We start from the raw sequence: 18876 nt of genomic DNA, 5'->3' as shown, positions 1-18876 counted from the left end.
ATATGTATTCATTGCTATGTAAGAGTTCCACTTGCTGAGTTTTATACTCATTTCAGTTATTCATGTGATGCAGATAAGAGCGACGAGCCAGGACGTTGATTGGAGCCGAGGTCATATGTATGAAAGATGGAAGGAAGAAAGATATTTTGATATACATGATCAAAATGACATTTTGTATTTTGTTGTATCATTTTATTGATCATGTGTTTATACTTTTGGTTATATATTGAAAATGTATTTTGAATCCTTCCTTCCTCCCTTCAAAGAAAACTTTAAATTCCGCTGTTATTTTATGAAAACGGTTCAGAGCGTTACATTTAGTGGTATCAGAGCACCGTTCTTTGGACCAATGCATATGACTTCGTCTACTTTCAACAGTCCGGGTATGTCTTCTTCGACATCTAATTATTGTCATTGGTTGATATGTATTATGTGAGCACATTGTAGGAGTATGCCTCCTAAGAGAAAGGCTTCAGAGGGTGAGGATAGTTCTTCCTCTAGAGTTGTCGATGAGTTCGGCAAGCTACTGAAAGAGCAAGCCAAGGTCCATAGTGAGCAGATCCAGCAGTTGCAAGGTACAGGCCAAGGTAGAGGTCAAGGGAGAGGCCAAGTGGCTCAGGCAGTTGGGACCGATGGGATCTTTACTGCTTTCAAGAGAATGGATCCGCCTGAATTTGCAGGAAGCACTGATCCATTGGTGGCTGTAGAGTGGGTCAAAGCTCTTGAGGCGACATTTGATCATCTCAAGTATGAAGACAAAGACAGAGTGGATTGTGCAGTATTCATGCTAGTCAAAGTTGCACGCATTTGGTGGAATGCTACCTAGGTAGGTGTTGATGTTCCAGGATTGAAGTGGCAAGGGTTCACTGATCTTTTCTATGACAAGTACTTCCCAGATGCACTTCGAGCTCGGAAGGTGACTGAATTTTTAGAGCTTCGTCAAGGAGGTATGAATGTTGATGAGTATATTCTTAAGTTTGAAGAGGGCTGTCTGTTTGCTCCGTATATTGACTCCAACGACAAAGACAAGGGTGCTCATTTCATTAGAGGCCTTCGAGCAGAAATCAGAAGGGACATCAATATGTCGAAGGCGGTGACATTCAAAGAGATTGTGACTAAGGCTTTGTTGGCCGAGCAAGATGAGAAAGATATTGCCAGAGAGAGACAGGCGAGGCAGCAGTATGTTGCTCAGAGGGGCCAGGGTTCGAGTCATAGAGGAAAAGACCATTTTAAAGGGAAAGGCAAGTTGGAGCCGAGTCCTAAACCACCGACAGTTCCATCTGATCCTGAGAAGCCATTGTGTCCCACATGCAGTAGACATCATCGGGGAGAGTGCAGATTTGATACTCATACTTGCTACCGTTGTGGCACTGCAGGCCATATTGCCAAGGATGCCCAAGAGGATTAAGCAGAGAGAAGGTGCAGGGTCGCATCTTTACCATGACAAAGGAAGGTATAAACCATGATTCTTCTGTGATCTCTAGCACTATTTTAATTTCAGACAGAGTAGCTATGACATTGATTGATACAGGCGCTACTCATTCTTTTATGTCTGAACTATTTTTGAGATCTTTGGGTATAGTTCCTTCTGTTATTCCCCTCCAGTTTAATGTTGTTTTGCCTTCGGGAGATGTGTTGTGCCCAACATCTATTGTGTATGCGTGCTCTGTTCAAATTGATGGGCGAGTTGTTTATGCCGACTTGATTGTTATTCCGATGGTTGCGTTTGATATTATACTTGGCATGGATTGGCTATCAACCTATCGTGCGGTGATTGATTGCGTTGCTAAGACGGTAAAATTTGTAGATGATGGAAATAAGGAAGGTATGCTCGCCAGTGCAGGTACTTCGCTGGTTCTTCCTTATTTCTTGTCTTGAGGCTAAGAAGTTTTTGTTTAGAGGTTGTGATGGGTTTTTGGCTTCGATTGTTGATACAGATAGAATTGTGAAGTTGAATCTTGATGATATTGATATTGTGAGAGAGTTCTCTGATGTATTTGAGGATGATGTGCCGGGTTTACCGCCGGACAGAGATGTAGAGTTTGTGATTGATTTAGTCCCAGGTACGGTTCCTATTTCCAAGGCTCCGTACAGAATGGCCCCTTCAGAGATGAAAGAGTTGAAGACGCAATTGCAGGATCTATTGGATAAAGGTTTTATTCGGCCGAGTTCTTCGCCTTGGGGAGCTCTGGTTCTTTTCGTCAAGAAGAAAGATGGGTCATTGCGGCTGTGTATTGATTATAGAGAGATCAACAAAGTGACGATTAAGAATAAGTATCCGTTGCCACGGATAGATGACCTTTTTGACCAACTGCAAGGGGCTACAGTGTTCTCGAAGATTGATTTGCGATCTGGCTATTATCAGTTGAAGGTTAGGGAGTCTGATATCCCTAAGACGGCGTTCCGGACCAGGTACGGTCACTATGAATTTCTTGTGATGTCTTTTGGTCTGACCAATGCTCCTTCAGTATTCATGGATCTTATGAACCGTGTGTTCAAGCCGTATTTGGATAGCTTTGTCATTGTTTTTATCGATGACATTTTGATTTACTCCAAGACCAGAGAGCTTCATTCAGAGCACCTCAGAGTTGTTCTTCAGTTGCTGAGAGAGAAGAGGTTGTATGCTAAGTTGAAGAAATGTGAGTTCTGGTTGGAGCAGATTTCTTTCTTAGGCCATGTTGTCTCGAAGGATGGGTTAGCTGTTGATCCAGCGAAAATAGAGGCGATACAGAAGTGGCCTATTCCTACCACTGTACAAGAGGTACGTAGTTTTCTTGGTTTGGCGGGTTATTATCTTCGTTTTATTTCAGACTTTTCCAAGATTGCCCTGCCGTTAACTAATTTGACAAGGAAGACGGTGAAGTTTGAGTGGTCCAATGAATGCCAAAGAGGATTTCAGGAGTTAAAAGATAAGTTGACTATAGCTCCAGTACTTGCTTTGCCTAGTGGTTCAGAGGACTTTGTTGTTTTTACCGATGCGTCGAAGAAGGGCCTCGGTGCAGTGTTGATGCAACGAGGTAAAGTTATAGCCTATGCTTCTCGCCAGTTGAAGGATTACGAGAAGAATTATCCTACGCATGATTTGGAGCTGGCAGCTGTGGTTTTCGCTCTGAAAATCTGGGGACATTATTTGTATGGTGAAAAGTGTGAAATTTTCACAGACCACAAGAGTTTAAAGTATTTGTTTTCACAGAAAGAACTTAATATGCGACAGAGACGGTGGTTAGAGCTTGTCAAAGATTATGATGTGACTATTAGTTACCACCCAGGGAAGGCGAATGTTGTAGCGGATGCATTGAGCCGTAAGGCGAGTTCTTCTGTAAGTTCTATGATTCAGCAGCCGTTGTTGTTAGATTTACAACGAGAGGAGATGGCTTTTGTGGTTCCTGGAACCATTGCTCATTTTTTAATGTATGTTATTCGGGCTACATTGACGGACAGGATCCGTAGAGAGCAGGCTATTGATGTTCAGTTGTTAGAATTGAGAGCTAGATCAGAGGAGAGAGGTAATTCAGAGTTCACGACGAATAGAGATGGTTTGGTGACGTTTAGAGGCCGTATTTGCATTCCTGCTGGTGATGATATTCGGCGAGACGTCTTGACAGAGGCACATACAGCGCCATACTCGATACATCCAGGCAGCACTAAGATGTATCAGGATCTTCGTAGACTCTATTGGTGGCCAGGTATGAAGAAAGATATTGCCATGTTTATTTCTCAGTGCCTAACTTGTCAGCAGGTGAAGATCGAACACCAACGACCTGCTGGGACATTGCTATCATTGCCGATTCCTCAATGGAAGTGGGAGCACATTACGATGGATTTCTTGACTGGTCTTCCCAGAACGCAGAAAGGTTTTAACACTATTTGGGTTATTGTTGATCAATTGACCAAGTCAGCGCATTTTCTTCCAGTCAAGACAACGTATTCCATGAACCAATATACCGAAGAGTATGTAGCAGAGATTGTTAGACTTCATGGTGTTCCTGTGTCGATTGTGTCTGATCGTGACCCTAGATTTACTTCAGAGTTTTGGAAGAGTTTACACAGAGCTTTGGGTACACGGTTAGCATTTAGTACAACATATCACCCCCAGAGCGATGGTCAATCAGAGAGAGTTATTCAAATTTTAGAGGATATGCTCAGAGCTTGTACTATAGATTATCCTGGTAGCTGGGATTCCAAATTGCCTCTTGTTGAGTTCACGTATAATAATAGCTACCAAGCGACAATTGTCATGGCACCGTATGAAGCACTTTATGGTAGGAAGTGTAGATCTCCCTTGTATTGGGATGAGATTGGTGAGAGAAAGATGTTGGGTCCAGAGTTGGTCCAACAGACTGCTGATGTTGTTGCTGTTATTCAAGAGAGAATGAAGACAGCGCAGTCGAGACAGAAGAGTTATGCCGATGTGCGTCGTAGGCCATTGCAGTTTGAGGTTGGCGATCATGTGTACTTGAAGATAGCACCTCTTAAGGGTGTGATGCGGTTTGGCAAGAAGGGAAAGTTGAGTCTGAGATTTATTGGCCCATTTGAGATCTTGGATAGAGTTGGTGATCGAGCCTACAGGTTAGTTCTATCGCCAGATCTTGATAGAGTTCATATGTTTTTCACGTCTCTATGCTCAGGAAATATATTGCAAATCCTTCCCATGTTCTTCGCCACGAGCCATTGGATTTGACGCCGAATTTGATGTACCAAGAGATTCCGGTCCAGATTCTGGATCGCAAAGTTAAAGTATTGAGAAACAAAGAGATCGGCATTGTTAAAGTCCTTTGGAGGAATCATTTGATTGAAGAAGCCACGTGAGAACCAGAGGATGAGATGAAAGAGAAGTATCCCGAGTTGTTTGCGCAGTGACATCAATTTCGGGGACGAAATTCCTATAAGGAGGGGAGATTGTAATATCCAAGCCTGGTGATCGGTACGGTTTAAGATTTCGTATGTTTATTGACTCCTTGGTTAAGTTTAAGTATAGTTTTGATGTTAAGAGTTAAGAATTATGATATATAGTATTGTGGTTATAGATGATGTGTGGTGATACTGTAGTGTTGTTGCGATTAAATTCATGATAATTTGTATGTTGAGCCAATTGGAATGAGGCCAATTGGAGTGGTTAGATAAGACATAGAGGTGTAACTTTAATGTTTTGAGTTTTGTTCAAATCATTGTGGAAAGGTCAGCCAAAAGTGCCCCGAAATGTGTCGTGTGTTTCGACGTTCCTCCAGTGACACATGTTGAGAGATTTAGCATAACGTTTTACTCAGACCTCCATATGATCTAATATTTGGAGAGGTTCAAGAAACGACATAGAGCTACAACTTTGTAGTTTACCATTTTTCCAAATTATGATGGGAAGAGGCGTTTCGGAGGAGATCTTTGGAGAAGCTGTGCGCAGAGTAACCAGAGTGCACCCGCACTCCAAAAGTTAGTGCACCCGCGGTGACCAGAGTGCACCCGCGCTCCAAAATATAGCGCACCCGCGGTCTACTGTTTCTGATTTTTGGATGAGATGCCGAAGGCATAGAGCACCCGCGGTGCAAGGGCTAGCGCACCCGCGGTCTATGAACAGTAAAAACGTGTTTTCGAGATTTAAGTGATATAATAGAAGAGTTGGTTCACTTTTCCCTCATTTCTCTCCTCACTTCTCGATTCTTCACTCCAAGGAAGAGCTAGGGTTCTTATTTCCTTCAATTGTTCCTTTGATTCAAGCTTCTTGTTGGAATTTTGAAGTGAGATCAAGTTCATTTTGGGTTCAAGGAGCTAAGGTAAGCTTATGGTTTAGTTATTGTTGGATTTTGATGTTGGGGGAAATTATGGAGATTGTGATTGTGTTGGTTTTATGGATTCTATGGTATGGTTGTTGGATTATTGAGTTGTTGATGGTTCTATTCATGGTTTATTGTTGTAGGTTTTGTACCAAGAGTTCAGAACCAAGTGTTGCAAGTGTTGTAAGTGGAATTTCATTTCTTGTGCTCACATGATAATATATGTATTGTGTTTCAATGGTTTTAAAGTGTTATTCCCTTCCATTTGATTCATGCTATGTATTAATACACCTTGTTGTATATTAGAGGCATTTTATGTCTCAACCATGTCAAAGGGAATACAAGAGAAAAGATAGTCTTCAAAGTGTTTGTTTTAATGCCAAAGAGAGAATTCAAATGTTTTATTGGATTGATAGATACATAGCCAGAGATTGCATGCAATAAGTTGATCAACGACCATAGGCTTATATCCCTCAGAGTTATCGATTCATATCGATGGGATAGAGGCACAGAGACAGAGATACTATATAGATATCAATCCAACAGAGAAAAGAGAAATACCATCGTTATTGTTATATTATGCTATGTTATTCGTGTTTCAGAGTTGATGGTATTTTAATGTTTTCAAAGCCACGTTTTACAAAGTATGGTATATGTATTCATTGCTATGTAAGAGTTCCACTTGCTGAGTTTTATACTGATTTCAGTTATTCATGTGATGCAGATAAGAGCGACGAGCCAGGACGTTGATTGGAGCCGAGGTCATATGTATGAAAGATGGAAGGAAGAAAGATATTTTAATATACATGATCAAAATGACATTTTGTATTTTGTTGTATCATTTTATTGATCATGTGTTTATACTTTTGGTTATATATTGAAAATGTATTTTCAATCCTTCCTTCCTCCCTTCAAAGAAAACTTTAAATTCCGCTGTTATTTTATGAAAACGGTTCAGAGCGTTACATTTAGTAGCTCAATTGGTACCAAGTCTCTTTGAACTATGTACTTAAGCCAGGAGGTCATGGGTTCGAGACTTGGGGAGGTATCACTCCACCAACCTGGTGTGGAGAGTCCTATGAGTAATGATGCATGGGAAAGCCCGTGCGGGGGAGAGCCCAGAGTCTAGAGGGGCCAAGGCCCAAGAGTTCAGAGCAGAGCCCAAGATCGGGATAGCCCATGGTCATTACAATAAAAGGCCCCTTTTATTGTAACGACCCATTACAGGCCCAGTGGACCGCCCATACGGCCCACTGACCCAATTGACCCAAGGCTATCCCGATCTTGGGCTCTGCTCTATGGGCCTTGGCCCATCTATGGAACTCTTCCCTCACGGGCTTTCCATAGGCGTCGTATGGGTTACTCATAGAACTCTCCAGCCCATGCACTGGAGTCTGTGCCTTCCCAGGATCGAACCTAAGACCACATCGAAACCTATGAGCCTCTCTAACTGATCTCCCTCAACTTGTAGTTTTCTTACAAATGAATTGATAATGATCTTGAGAATAGGATTCTGTAACAAATCATCAACCTTTTGAATAAGTATCCCGCAGTCCATAGAAGCAGCACTAGGTGAAAACTCTAAAAGCTTAAAAAAACCTAGAGTTACCGATGATTTAGAAACTATGAGGTCATCCATAAATTAAAAACGTATATGATTAGGATGGAACTCAACGAAATCCTTGAAAGAAATTCTATTTTTAGAAATGTAAAGTAAGTCTGCTAACGACGATCGAACCAAGGAATCAAATATAGGATCATATAGCTTATCGGCATCCTCGTTTATAATACTTTGATTACTGAGATCAGCCAGTCGGTCCTTAAAACATTTGAGGTCGTTACTAGAAATCATTGGATACTTACTAGAGTTCCTTTGATAGTGACGATCTATTAAATCATAGAATAACTTCATATCAAAACATTCCATAGGTTCCGTAGGTTAGGTCGTATTATGCGGGTTTCTTAGATTTCATTTCCAGTTGGCTGTGGGCACCGTGATACTTAAGGAGGACCATAATGAACTCGACTCACATTTATAGACTTTATATAAGATATTTAATAATGTACGCTGTAATTATAACTTCTGTTCCCTATAAGTTTCTTAAAATTCAACCACTTCCCTTCATAAAAGTAATCACAAGACACCCCTGAATCATTCAATTGAGGTTTTCTATCGCAAACAGCATCTACATAGTTGTTGTAATACTTAACCAAGTCTGAAACCTTTTTCTCCCATATTTGTTTTTTAGTTTTAGTTCTATAATTCTCAGGCCAATGTGAATTCAATAAATCTACCTTTGATTGTGGTTACTTTAATGGGAGTACGAATCTTTATAGAAATAAGTGATTTGACATCTGGTAGTTTACCACTATCTATTTCAGAATCTATAACATTTAGAATATCTTCTATATTTATATTAGGTAATTCTATTGATTTAGGGATCAACTTTTCCTTAGATTCATAATAGATACGAATAAAGACAGCTTTAACCATAGCTTCCTGATATTGTTCACCGTATAACATCACTAGTTGTTCAATCATATCATAGATCCACTTTTTGGGGATACTAGAACCTAAAGGATCACACAATGGAATAGACTTACCTAAAGTAAATGACAAATCGCTAGATGATGGTAATATCATAGTATAACCAATAGTTATTTTCAAATAGTCACATTCTAAATTGTAAGCATACATCTCGATCAATTGTATGAAGGCTAATGTTAGAACTTCAAAATCAATAGCTCGATAGTATGGTTCTTTAAAACTAGTAGAAGCATAGATAGATCCTGGATACACAGTTTTCGATCCAACAGAAGATATATTACTTTGTAAACTATACCAAGAACCATTATACGTTTCAGCTGAGGAGGTAGAACACCTCTGTTGACTATACTATAAGACTCTCCATTCTTTATCAGTGGCATTAGAACTCCTCAAACATATCCCATTAAGAACCATAACATAGGAGGACCAGTAATTCATTCTAGCGGTCCGTTGAAGGAGGTACCGATTCCTATAATCGAATAGACACATCATGATTGTAAATTTCATCCACTATGTACAAGAAAGACATAAAATATAGTACCTATCATCTAATCTCAGGAGTATACTCTAAAGACAGAAGGTTCTATAAATATATTATAATGAATCATCGTTGTTCCTAATATAGTACCTATCATTTCTATGGTCTTAAAAATCTAATCTAGGTTCGAGGCCTCGCTCATAACTAGGGTTTTATTATTTCTCTAAAGGGTGTTGGGATGTATAGGTGTATTCCACCTCATTTAATGCATGGACACTTTTCTCTGCATGAGAAGTAGGTTCAAGTCAAACTTTTGGCTTGCTACAAGTTGGGCTCAGGGACTGCAGTCAGCCGCTTCCCCTGTAGTCGTCAGCTCGTTCTTGACAGATCCGATCGGGTGTTCATAATCTGGAGTAAAAGGATTTGAACCTTTGCATGCCGGTACAAAAAACCGATGCCTTACCACTTGGCTATACTCCATAGGCCTGTTTTGGAGGGTAGGAACGGGGATAGGGGGAAGGGATAAGCAGGGCTCGAAGAACGAGCTGAGCCGTGCAAGGACGCGGGGATATAGCAAGTAAGCAGCAAGGTTCTCCCTTTAGGACCGACTACAACAAGCTCGCGACTCCAATAGAAAGAAACGGTAAGCTCTCTGCTCTATTTTCTTGCTATGCTATGCCTATCAAAGTTGGCGAAGCGAAGGCTTTTGTAACCTTAGACTCGTTATGCTGTTCAACTGAACTCGTTGGCTCCGCGTCCACCGAAAGTCTGTAACCTTCGTCAGCATTTGGTACTCTTTCGATAGCTTCAATAGTTCACTGAATTTGGTGTAATGAACCGCAAGCCCTTCAGAAAGAAAGACATAATATAATCTATAATAAGAATGAATATTCAAGTACCCTTGAAAAGACTAAAGGAACGGGGGAAAGACTAACTTAAATAAAGCACAGGCTAATACGAGCTGACCAGAAGAAGCAAGGCTTAGATTACCATATCCTGGACACAATCTTCCTAGAAATGGCGAGGCAAGGGGCTCTCCATTTGTAGCCTCTCCTTCTTGCTTACCTAGCTCTTGTCTTCCTCTTTTCTAGGTTCTTTTCTGAGTGTTAATACGATTGATTTTTCATTTGCCAATGAATTGGATCCGCCCCGATTCGATCAATAATGAGATTCTCGTTGATCGAATTTTGAAAAGTATTTATCACTATTCAGAACAGTGGAGCTTTCGACCCAATCGTTTAGCCTACCTATCGGGCGCCAAGCCAATAAAAGAGAAAGTTTTCGCATGGGCTCATCATCTGATGCAGAACCGATGCGAGAGGGAGAATAAATATGGGGGAAGCGGGGATTGATAGCTTTCAAGAACCAGTGGAAAGAGTTGTTCCTCCTTCCTTTCCAAAAAGAGTAATTAGGCATAAAAGATTTGATTGAATGAACGCCACCTTGGTTGTTTTCAAACAAATCCAATCTTGGGCCAAGCGTTGCCAGCCGGTAATAGCCGAAGGCTAAAAAGGGAGAGATAGGGAAGAGGAGATTAAGGATAGTCACTCCATAGATAGTGCACACAGATTCTTCTTTCATTTGAAATTCCTTTCAGGTCGGAAGGGCTGCTGGTAGGGCTGTGCCTATTCTCCCTCTTCTTCCGCTTTACAACCGGAATAAGGAACCTTAGAATTCACCCTACCTGTCGATGAAAAAATTGGATTTGAGAGGACCACCTGCTAGCAGATCAGAAATATTTGTATGGGTATGGAATGTCCTACTCCTGCCTGAGCTTTCCGATCAACCAATCCCCTATTTCAAGGACATCTGTGTTAGGTAGGCCCAGGGATCACTAATTAGTCGAATGAACCCATCTCTCTGGCCTATCATTTGTTGGTCGATCCGGCTGGCATCTCCTGCATATCTATGGGGCCCCTTTATACAATACAAGTTTGCTGCTAGGAAAGGAGAATCAATCATCAATAGAAGTTTACTGACCTGGCTCTTCAATCGACGATCTACTACTCCCTCTTAATAGCAGATGCCCATGCTTTGATTCGAAAGCCCTAGCCAGTGATGAATCCCCAAGAAGATAGGAGTAAACAATTCCTCCTCCCTTCAGTCCAGTTTGAACCCGTCCCAAGAACGAACACTTTCCTACTGCAAGGTGAGGCTCTGCTCTTCTCCCCTAGAATCCACTCCGGGTCGGGGGAGCAACTAGTCCAACTTCTTAAGCAGCCGAGATATTCAACAAGGAACATTTGAAACAATTCCTTGCCTCACCTGAGATGAGAGGGAAGGTCGATTTGACTCGAATCCTGGACCTGATCTTTAATCCTACACCGGTTAATGATGCGATGGGATAAGTTTTTTTTGTCATTTTTTCATGCCCAGTCGAGTGACTTCGTTCCTGATGGACAAACCCTCGATTTGCCTCTAGCTCTATAATCCACCCGTCTTCCACAGTCCCTGAAAGCCCTCCCGGGGCCTAGCCCTCTTTCTCAACTCGAGTCTTAAGTTCAGCGACTTTCATCGTTGACGAACACCTGCGCTAATAAGATAAGACAAAGAAATGGGGAGTCTATGCCTTGAATGAATCAGTAACAACGGATTAGTGGAATGAGGGATCAAGAGACGGATAGGGGGGAATTTTATATCAATCATTGGTGGACCTTCCCTTTTTCCAGTCACGGAGCTCTCAACTGAGTTGTTTAGGTTCTGGAATTTCATCTCTACTTGGGGGTTTCGATTCGAAGGAACTATTTTGTGGTGCGGGTTCATCTCTCTCGACCAGTTCAGGTTCAAGGGAGGGTGATCGAGGGGACCCAGACTTTAGATCTCTTCTCTATGGCGGGAGGTTTCTTTCATATCAAGAGTGTGTGTGTTGGGGAGGCCAGGGAAGACGGATTGGATCGAGAGGCGATGCTTATGCCTCTTCTTTATCGATAGGATTCCCATCATTTTTAGTCTCCGGCGAAGGAGACAAGGGCGAGGGTGTACGTATCCCAGGTGAGCCAAGAGGTGAAGAGTGGGAGTAGATCAGTCTATCCTCAACCTCCATCCGTCATTAGTAATATCAATTCGCTTTTATTATTCACTAGTACACTGCGCGCTACAACTAGCAAGCAGCCCCTTTACTAGTAAGGGAAAACGCTAGCGCGCAACGGCTGATGAAAAGCCAGCAACTAACTTGTTAGGAGTAGGTTTTAGCTTGCCCCTTTCTTCTTATTAGGTTGATAGATTTGGAACCCTATACAAGGGGCTGCCTTGCTGCTCCCCCCTATCTCTAAAGGGGCTTATGTACTCCACTCGTTACCACTAAACGACGAAGCCAGGAGCGGAAGGAGGGACTTGAACCCTCAACCTCAGCCTTGGCAAGGCTATGCTCTACCATTAAGCTATTTCCGCCAGCTACGGTAGTGGCGAAGCACTACTGAGCAATTCACGTATCACAACATACGGATGACTTCTGTTTTTCCGCCGGACCACAGTCTTGACCTCCGATCGAGCTACGAACACGAGTAGGTAGGCGGCTAGGGGGGAGAGGGGCTAAGGGCTGCCTTTTCCATCAATCTCCGGCCGCTCAGTGCCGCTATTGGTGCGAGTTGTAAGGAGTCTTGGTCTCGAGTCAAGCTGGGGCCTCATTTCATTCTCTACAGGGGAATGAGTGCACCGAAAAATCAGACAAGTTGCTCCCTCGCTTCGCAGCGGCGGCATCTGTCTTTTAAGTTCAACTAAGTCATTTCCTAAGACGGCCCCTCTTATTCTACGATAATCCAAGCTGCAGCTCCACGAGTCTGCTCGAAACCGGTCGATTCCTAAGCCATTCGTTCTCCCCTCTCGGTTGGCCTTTGCCAGCCACTACAAGTAAGAGAACCTACAGTGAATGAACAACAAGAACCGCAGATTTTGACCGGATTGTACACCTTTGTCTCTGGCTATGTAGATGTGCATAAAGAAGGGACGGGACATCTCTCTCTGGGGGAAGAAGCTTCATTCCATCCAGCCTCACGAACTTCTTACTGGGGCAGTACTATAGGCATTTTCGAGTGTTTGGATGCACGTGTTTTGTTCATATTCCTGCGCAGTTAATAGAAAAATTGTCCCCAAGGCAACCACTTGTGTCTTTCTTGGATATGCTCAGTCCGGGTATAGATGCTATGACGTGATGAAATCCAAGAGACTCGATGTATCCTTAATGCTCTCTTTAATGGAAATGGAGTCGCCTCATATTTTCCTTAACCTAATTAATCAGCCCCGGGGGAGAATGATGATGGAGATGTATTGCGGCCTTCTCCTGTTCATAAACTTTTTCCTCATTCTTCTGCAGTTGACTTCGTACCTCGCTCTTCAGGCCAGCAGCTTTGCTCAGCATTTTTTGCCGATTGTCAGCCTGTTCAGCTGACCTCAGAGGATTCCAGTCACCCGGCACAACATCTTTCTTCTCGACGGCGATTACAGTCTCTTTCCCAGGTCAGGCTACTCCAGAAGATCAGCAGCCTAGCCCAGTTGCTTCCCTTCCAGTCGTCCCCTCAGATTCTGGATCCCTCTCTCAGGTTCGTCGATCCTCGCAAGTTTCTTATCCTGTTGAAGGATTTTTATCTTATATATCGTTTCCCCAAAAAGATCGAGCTTACCTCATTTCAGTTCAATCTTCTCATGAACCTGAATCATTTGCTGAAGCCTCCAATCATTCTTGCTGGAGAGATCCTATACAGGAAGAAAGAAATGCCCAGGAAAAAAAAAAGAATAAGACTTAGTCTCATTGCCTGCAGGGAAAGAAGCCATTGTCTGCAAGTGGATTTACAAGATCAAGCATAAAGCAGATGGCTCGGTAGAGAAAAGCTAGATTAGTAGCTAAAGGATTCCTTCAAGAATATTGAGTCGAACCCTTTTAGAGATAGGGAAAACATTTGCTCCAGATTGCTAAACACCATTCGTGGCATTCTTGCCTTGGCTGCAATCAAAAGGTGGCCTTATTTCAATTTGACGTGAAGAATGCCTTTCAACAACATAAGGGAAGGAGGGATCCACAATAATTTCTATTCAGCCTCCTCCAACTCCAGGCTTCTCTTCTCCTAGGAATCCTAACTTGGTATGCAAGCTCAAGAAAGCGATTTACGTTATGGTCTCCGACAAGCAAAATCAGGAGGTTTCGGTTATGTCGAAGACCGAGGTTAGGTCCGCTTCGTTTCCCGGCGAAGATTTTGAAAGGATTTCCTAGAGTGCACTATTGATCTCTCGAAGCGTGAATCCCGACATCGCCATTGCGAACAGCCCCGGGGTGCGCAGCGTGGGGTGGGCATCAGTTGAGCTATTTGACGGAGTAGCTAAAGGGGATCTGAGGACAACTATTTCCCCTCAGTTACAGGACAGTGGACCATATTCCTATCTACTTTTTCTCAACCCGCCCTTTCTCTTGCTTGGTTGAATGACATAAGAGAGCAACCTGCCCGAAAAATGGACAAATTCCTTTTCTTAAGAACACATACAAGATTCGTCACTACAAAAAGGATAATGGTAACCCCACCATTAACTACTTCATTTATGAATTTCATAGTAATAGAAATACATGTCCTACCGAGACAGAATTTGTAACTTGCTATCCTCTTGCTTAGCAGGCAAAGATTTTCCTACGCGGAAAGGATGATTCATTCGGATCGACACGAGAGTCCAACTACATTGCATTGCCAGAATCCATGTTGTATATTTGAAAGAGGTTGACCTCCTTGCTTCTCTCATGTACACGCTGAGCCCCTTTTCTCCTCGGCCCACAGAGACAAAATGAATGTAGGACTGGTGCCAACAGTTCATCACGGAAGAAAGGACTCACTAAGCCGGAATCACTAACTAATCTAAATCACTAACTAATACTAATCTAATTCTAATAGAATAGAAAAGACTAATATAATAGAAAACAACTGCCTTTTCTGTATACTTTCCCCGGTTCCGTTGCTATCGCGGGCTTTACGCAATCGATCGGATTAGATAGATATCCCTTCAACACAACATAGGTCATCGAAAGGATCTCGGAGACCCACCAAAGTACGAAAGCCAGGATCTTTCAGAAAACGGATTCCTATTCGAAAGAGTGCATAACCACATGGATAAGCTCACACTAACCCGTCAATTTGGGATCCAATTCGATATTTTCCTTGGGAGGTATCGGGAAGGAATTGGAATGGAATAAGATCGATTCATACAGAAGAAAAGGTTCTCTATTGATTCAAACACTGTACCTAGGGGATAGGGATAGAGGAAGAGGAAAAAACCGAAGATTTCACATAGTACTTTTGATCGAAAAAGAAATCTGATTGATTTCGTACCCTTCGTTCAATGGTCAAATTCTACAGGATCAAACCTATGNTTTTTTTTTTTTATTCATACCTATATTTTATTTATTTAGAAAGATAGAATTCTTATTATGAAATGCAATCGCTAATTCTTTTTCGTAATCGAAAATGATAGGTTGAGATATCTATGTGATATTCGTCTAAAAAGCCTTTTTTTATTCAAGGATAAAGTTTTTAATCAACAAAGAAAAATGAAAATTATTAAAAGATGAGATCAATTCAGAAGCACTTTATTTATTCGAAATCTAGCAGACAGAATTTCATTGGTCTAATTCGAAACCTTAGAATAAGCGTTTGACTCTCGATCGATCTTATAACCACAAAAAAATAATGTAGAAAGGTCCTTATTTGTGACCTATGAGGAGCCGTATGAGGTGAAAATCTCATGTACGATTCTGTAATAGCGACAGGAGCAGTGATGTTAGCGTCGACTATGATTATCTAATAGTTCAAGTACAGTTGATATAGTTGAAGCGCAGTCAAAATATGGTTTTTGGGGGTGGAATTTGTGGCGACAACCTATAGGGTTTATAGTTTTTCTAATTTCTTCTCTAGCCGAGTGTGAGAGATTACCCTTTGATTTACCAGAAGCAGAAGAAGAATTAGTAGCAGGTTATCAAACCGAATATTCAGGTATAAAATTTGGTTTATTTTACGTTACTTCATATCTAAATCTACTTGTTTCTTCATTATTTGTAACAGTTCTTTACTTTGGGGGTTGGAATCTTTCTATTCCATACATATTCGTTCCTGAGCTTTTTGACACATTAAAAAAAAGTAAGGTTTTTGGAACAATAATCGATATCTTTGTTACATTAGCTAAAACTTATTTGTTCTTGTTCATTTCTATTGCAACAAGATGGACTTTACCGAGACTGAGAATAGACCAACTTTTAAATCTTGGATGGAAATTTCTTTTACCTATTTCGCTAGGTAATTTATTATTAACAACTTCGTCCCAACTTCTTTCACTGTAAAAGAATTCCCTATTCACAAATTATCTGAAACAAGAGAAAGAAACAACTATAAATTTAGTTATAGATATTCGATATGTTCCCTATGTTAATTGAGTTCTTAAATTCTAGTCAACAAACACTACGAGCTGCCAGGTACATTGGTCAAGGTTTCATGATTACCTTGTCCCACGCGAATCGTTTACCTGTAACTATTCAATACCCCTACGAAAAATTGATCACATCAGAACGTTTCCGAGGCCGAATCCACTTTGAATTTGATAAATGCATTGCTTGTGAAGTATGTGTTCGCGTATGTCCTATAGATTTACCTGTTGTTGATTGGAAATTGGAATCTGATATTCGAAAGAAACGATTACTTAATTACAGTATTGATTTTTGAATCTGTATATTTTGTGGTAATTGCGTTGAGTATTGTCCAACAAATTGTTTATCAATGACTGAAGAATATGAGCTTTCCACTTGCGATCGTCATGAATTGAATTATAATAAAATTGCTTTAGGTCGGTTACCGATGTCAATAATTGACGATTATACAATTCGAACAATTTCTTCGAATTCACCTCAAATCAAAAATGTATAAAATCGTTATTCAAAAAACATTCCTTCAGATTCAAAAGTGATTTTTTCTTGAATTAGGGAATGAGGTTTTTGCTTGGTCAATAGAAATTAGCCATTACTTGGCGATAATTGTGGTTTAATTTGAAGTGGAAGGCAATTTATATTCGAATATGATTTCAATAGTTTGAAATTCTGTTTTCGATAATATAGTAGCCCCATAACTGTATCTACATAAACCCACACCACCCCCATTCATATTTAAATCAAAAATGTATAAAATCGTTATTCAAAAAACATTCCTTCAGATTCAAAAGTGATATTTTCTTGAATTAGGGAATGAGGTTTTTGCTTGGTCAATACAAATGAGCGATTACTTGGCCATAATTGTGGTTTAATTTGAATTGAAAGTCAATTTATATTCGAATATGATTCCAATAGTTTGAAATTCTGGTTTCGATAATATAGTAGCCCCATAACTGTATCTACATCAACCCACACCACCGCCATTCAAATTTAAGTCAATTAAGATTAAGAAGTATCCTGATAACCTCCTCTTTCCTGGTCAGGTCAATAAAGTCATGAAATATTTCTCTTTCTTTTTTTTCTATAAAATAAAATGGATTTACCTGCACCAATACATGATTTTATTTTAGTCGTTTTGGGATCGGGTCTTATAATAGGAAGTCTGGGAGTAGTATTACTTCCGAATCCAATTTATTCGGCCTTTTCATTGGGATTGGTTCTTTTTTGTATATCCTTATTCTATATTCTATAGAATTCGTATTTTGTAGCTACTGCGCAGCTTCTTATTTATGTAGGAGCTATAAATGTTTTAATCATTTTTGCTGAGATGTTCATGAATGGGTCAGAATATTACAAAGATTTTTCTCTTTGGACCGTTGGGGATGGAGTTACTTCAATGGTTTGTACAAGTCTTTTTATTTCACTAATTACTACTATTCCAGATACGTCGTGGTATGGGATCATTTGGACTACAAAATCAAACCAGATTCTAGAGCAAGATTTGATAAGTAATAGTCAACAAATTGGAATTCATTGATCAACAGATTTTTTTCTTCCATTTGAACTCATTTCAATAATTCTTTTAGTTGCTTTAACAGGTGCAATTGTTATAGCTCGTCAATAATAAATCTTTAAAACGAAGATTTCAAATAGAATCAACGAAAAAGGAATGTTATAATCCCTTTAGTTCCTGTCTAGAATAGAAAGACTTTTTTCTATCGATCTATTACTAATATATTCCCTTGTTTCCTACTTGTTAGAATCGAATCGATTGAATTATTGTTCAGATTGAAAGGAATCAAGATTGATAAGGAGTTGGTTAATGATGCTGGAACATGTACTTGTTTTGAGTGCCTATTTATTTTCTATTGGTGTTTATGGATTGATCACAAGTCGGAATATGGTTAGAGCCCTTATGTGTCTTGAACTTATATTAAATTCAGTTAATAAAAATTTTGTAATATTTTCAGATATTTTTGATAATCGTCAATTAATAGGAGACATTTTCTCAATTTTTGTTATAGCTATTGCAGCCGCTGAAGCAGCTATTGGACCTGCTATTATTTCATCAATTTATCGTAACAGAAAATCAACTCGTATTAACCAATCAAATTTGTTGAATAAATAGTATTAATCATATAAATCAAAATTCGAATAGTCATAAATTAATTCAAATTAGCAGGTTTGATAGGTCAAGTATGATCATGGTTGCAAAAAAAGAAGAAATCAAAGTATTTTGGCCCTAGCTCCTAAATCAATTCGGAAGTAGATTGATTCTGATCACTCATTGATTCGTCCGGTATCTAAATATAGGATCCACTTCTCAGTTAGTTTACTAGATCGAAATCTTATGATGTTCAAAACTGTCTAGATACAATGTCACATTCAGTAAAGATTTATGATACATGTATAGGATGTACTCAATGTGTTCGAGCGTGCCCCACTGATGTATTAGAAATGATACCCTGGGACGGATGTAAAGCTAAACAAATCGCTTCTGCTCCAAGGACCGAAGACTGTGTTGGTTGTAAGCGATGTGAATCTGCCTGTCCGACCGATTTCTTGAGTGTTCGAGTTTATTTATCGCAAGAAACAACTCGTAGTATGGGTCTAGCTTATTGATACGTTCCATAAAACTCTCCTTGAATTCATCTTTTTTTTACCGACAAAATCCGTGCTCAAAATTTTT

General features: G+C 40.3%; 1 non-coding gene across 1 annotated transcript; it reads right to left on the bottom strand.

The window, feature by feature from the left end:
- Positions 1 to 12112: 12112 nt before the first annotated feature.
- On the bottom strand, positions 12113 to 12184 carry TRNAG-GCC (transfer RNA glycine (anticodon GCC)). Its single transcript has one exon. It is a non-coding gene; the product is annotated as a tRNA-Gly (tRNA).
- Positions 12185 to 18876: the final 6692 nt, after the last annotated feature.

Source organism: Primulina huaijiensis, chromosome 11 (genome assembly GCF_012295235.1).
Source record: "Primulina huaijiensis isolate GDHJ02 chromosome 11, ASM1229523v2, whole genome shotgun sequence".
Taxonomy (NCBI): domain Eukaryota; kingdom Viridiplantae; phylum Streptophyta; class Magnoliopsida; order Lamiales; family Gesneriaceae; genus Primulina; species Primulina huaijiensis.
The sequence above is the reverse complement of the archived record's forward strand: the minus strand, read 5'-3'. Positions and strand labels throughout refer to the sequence as shown.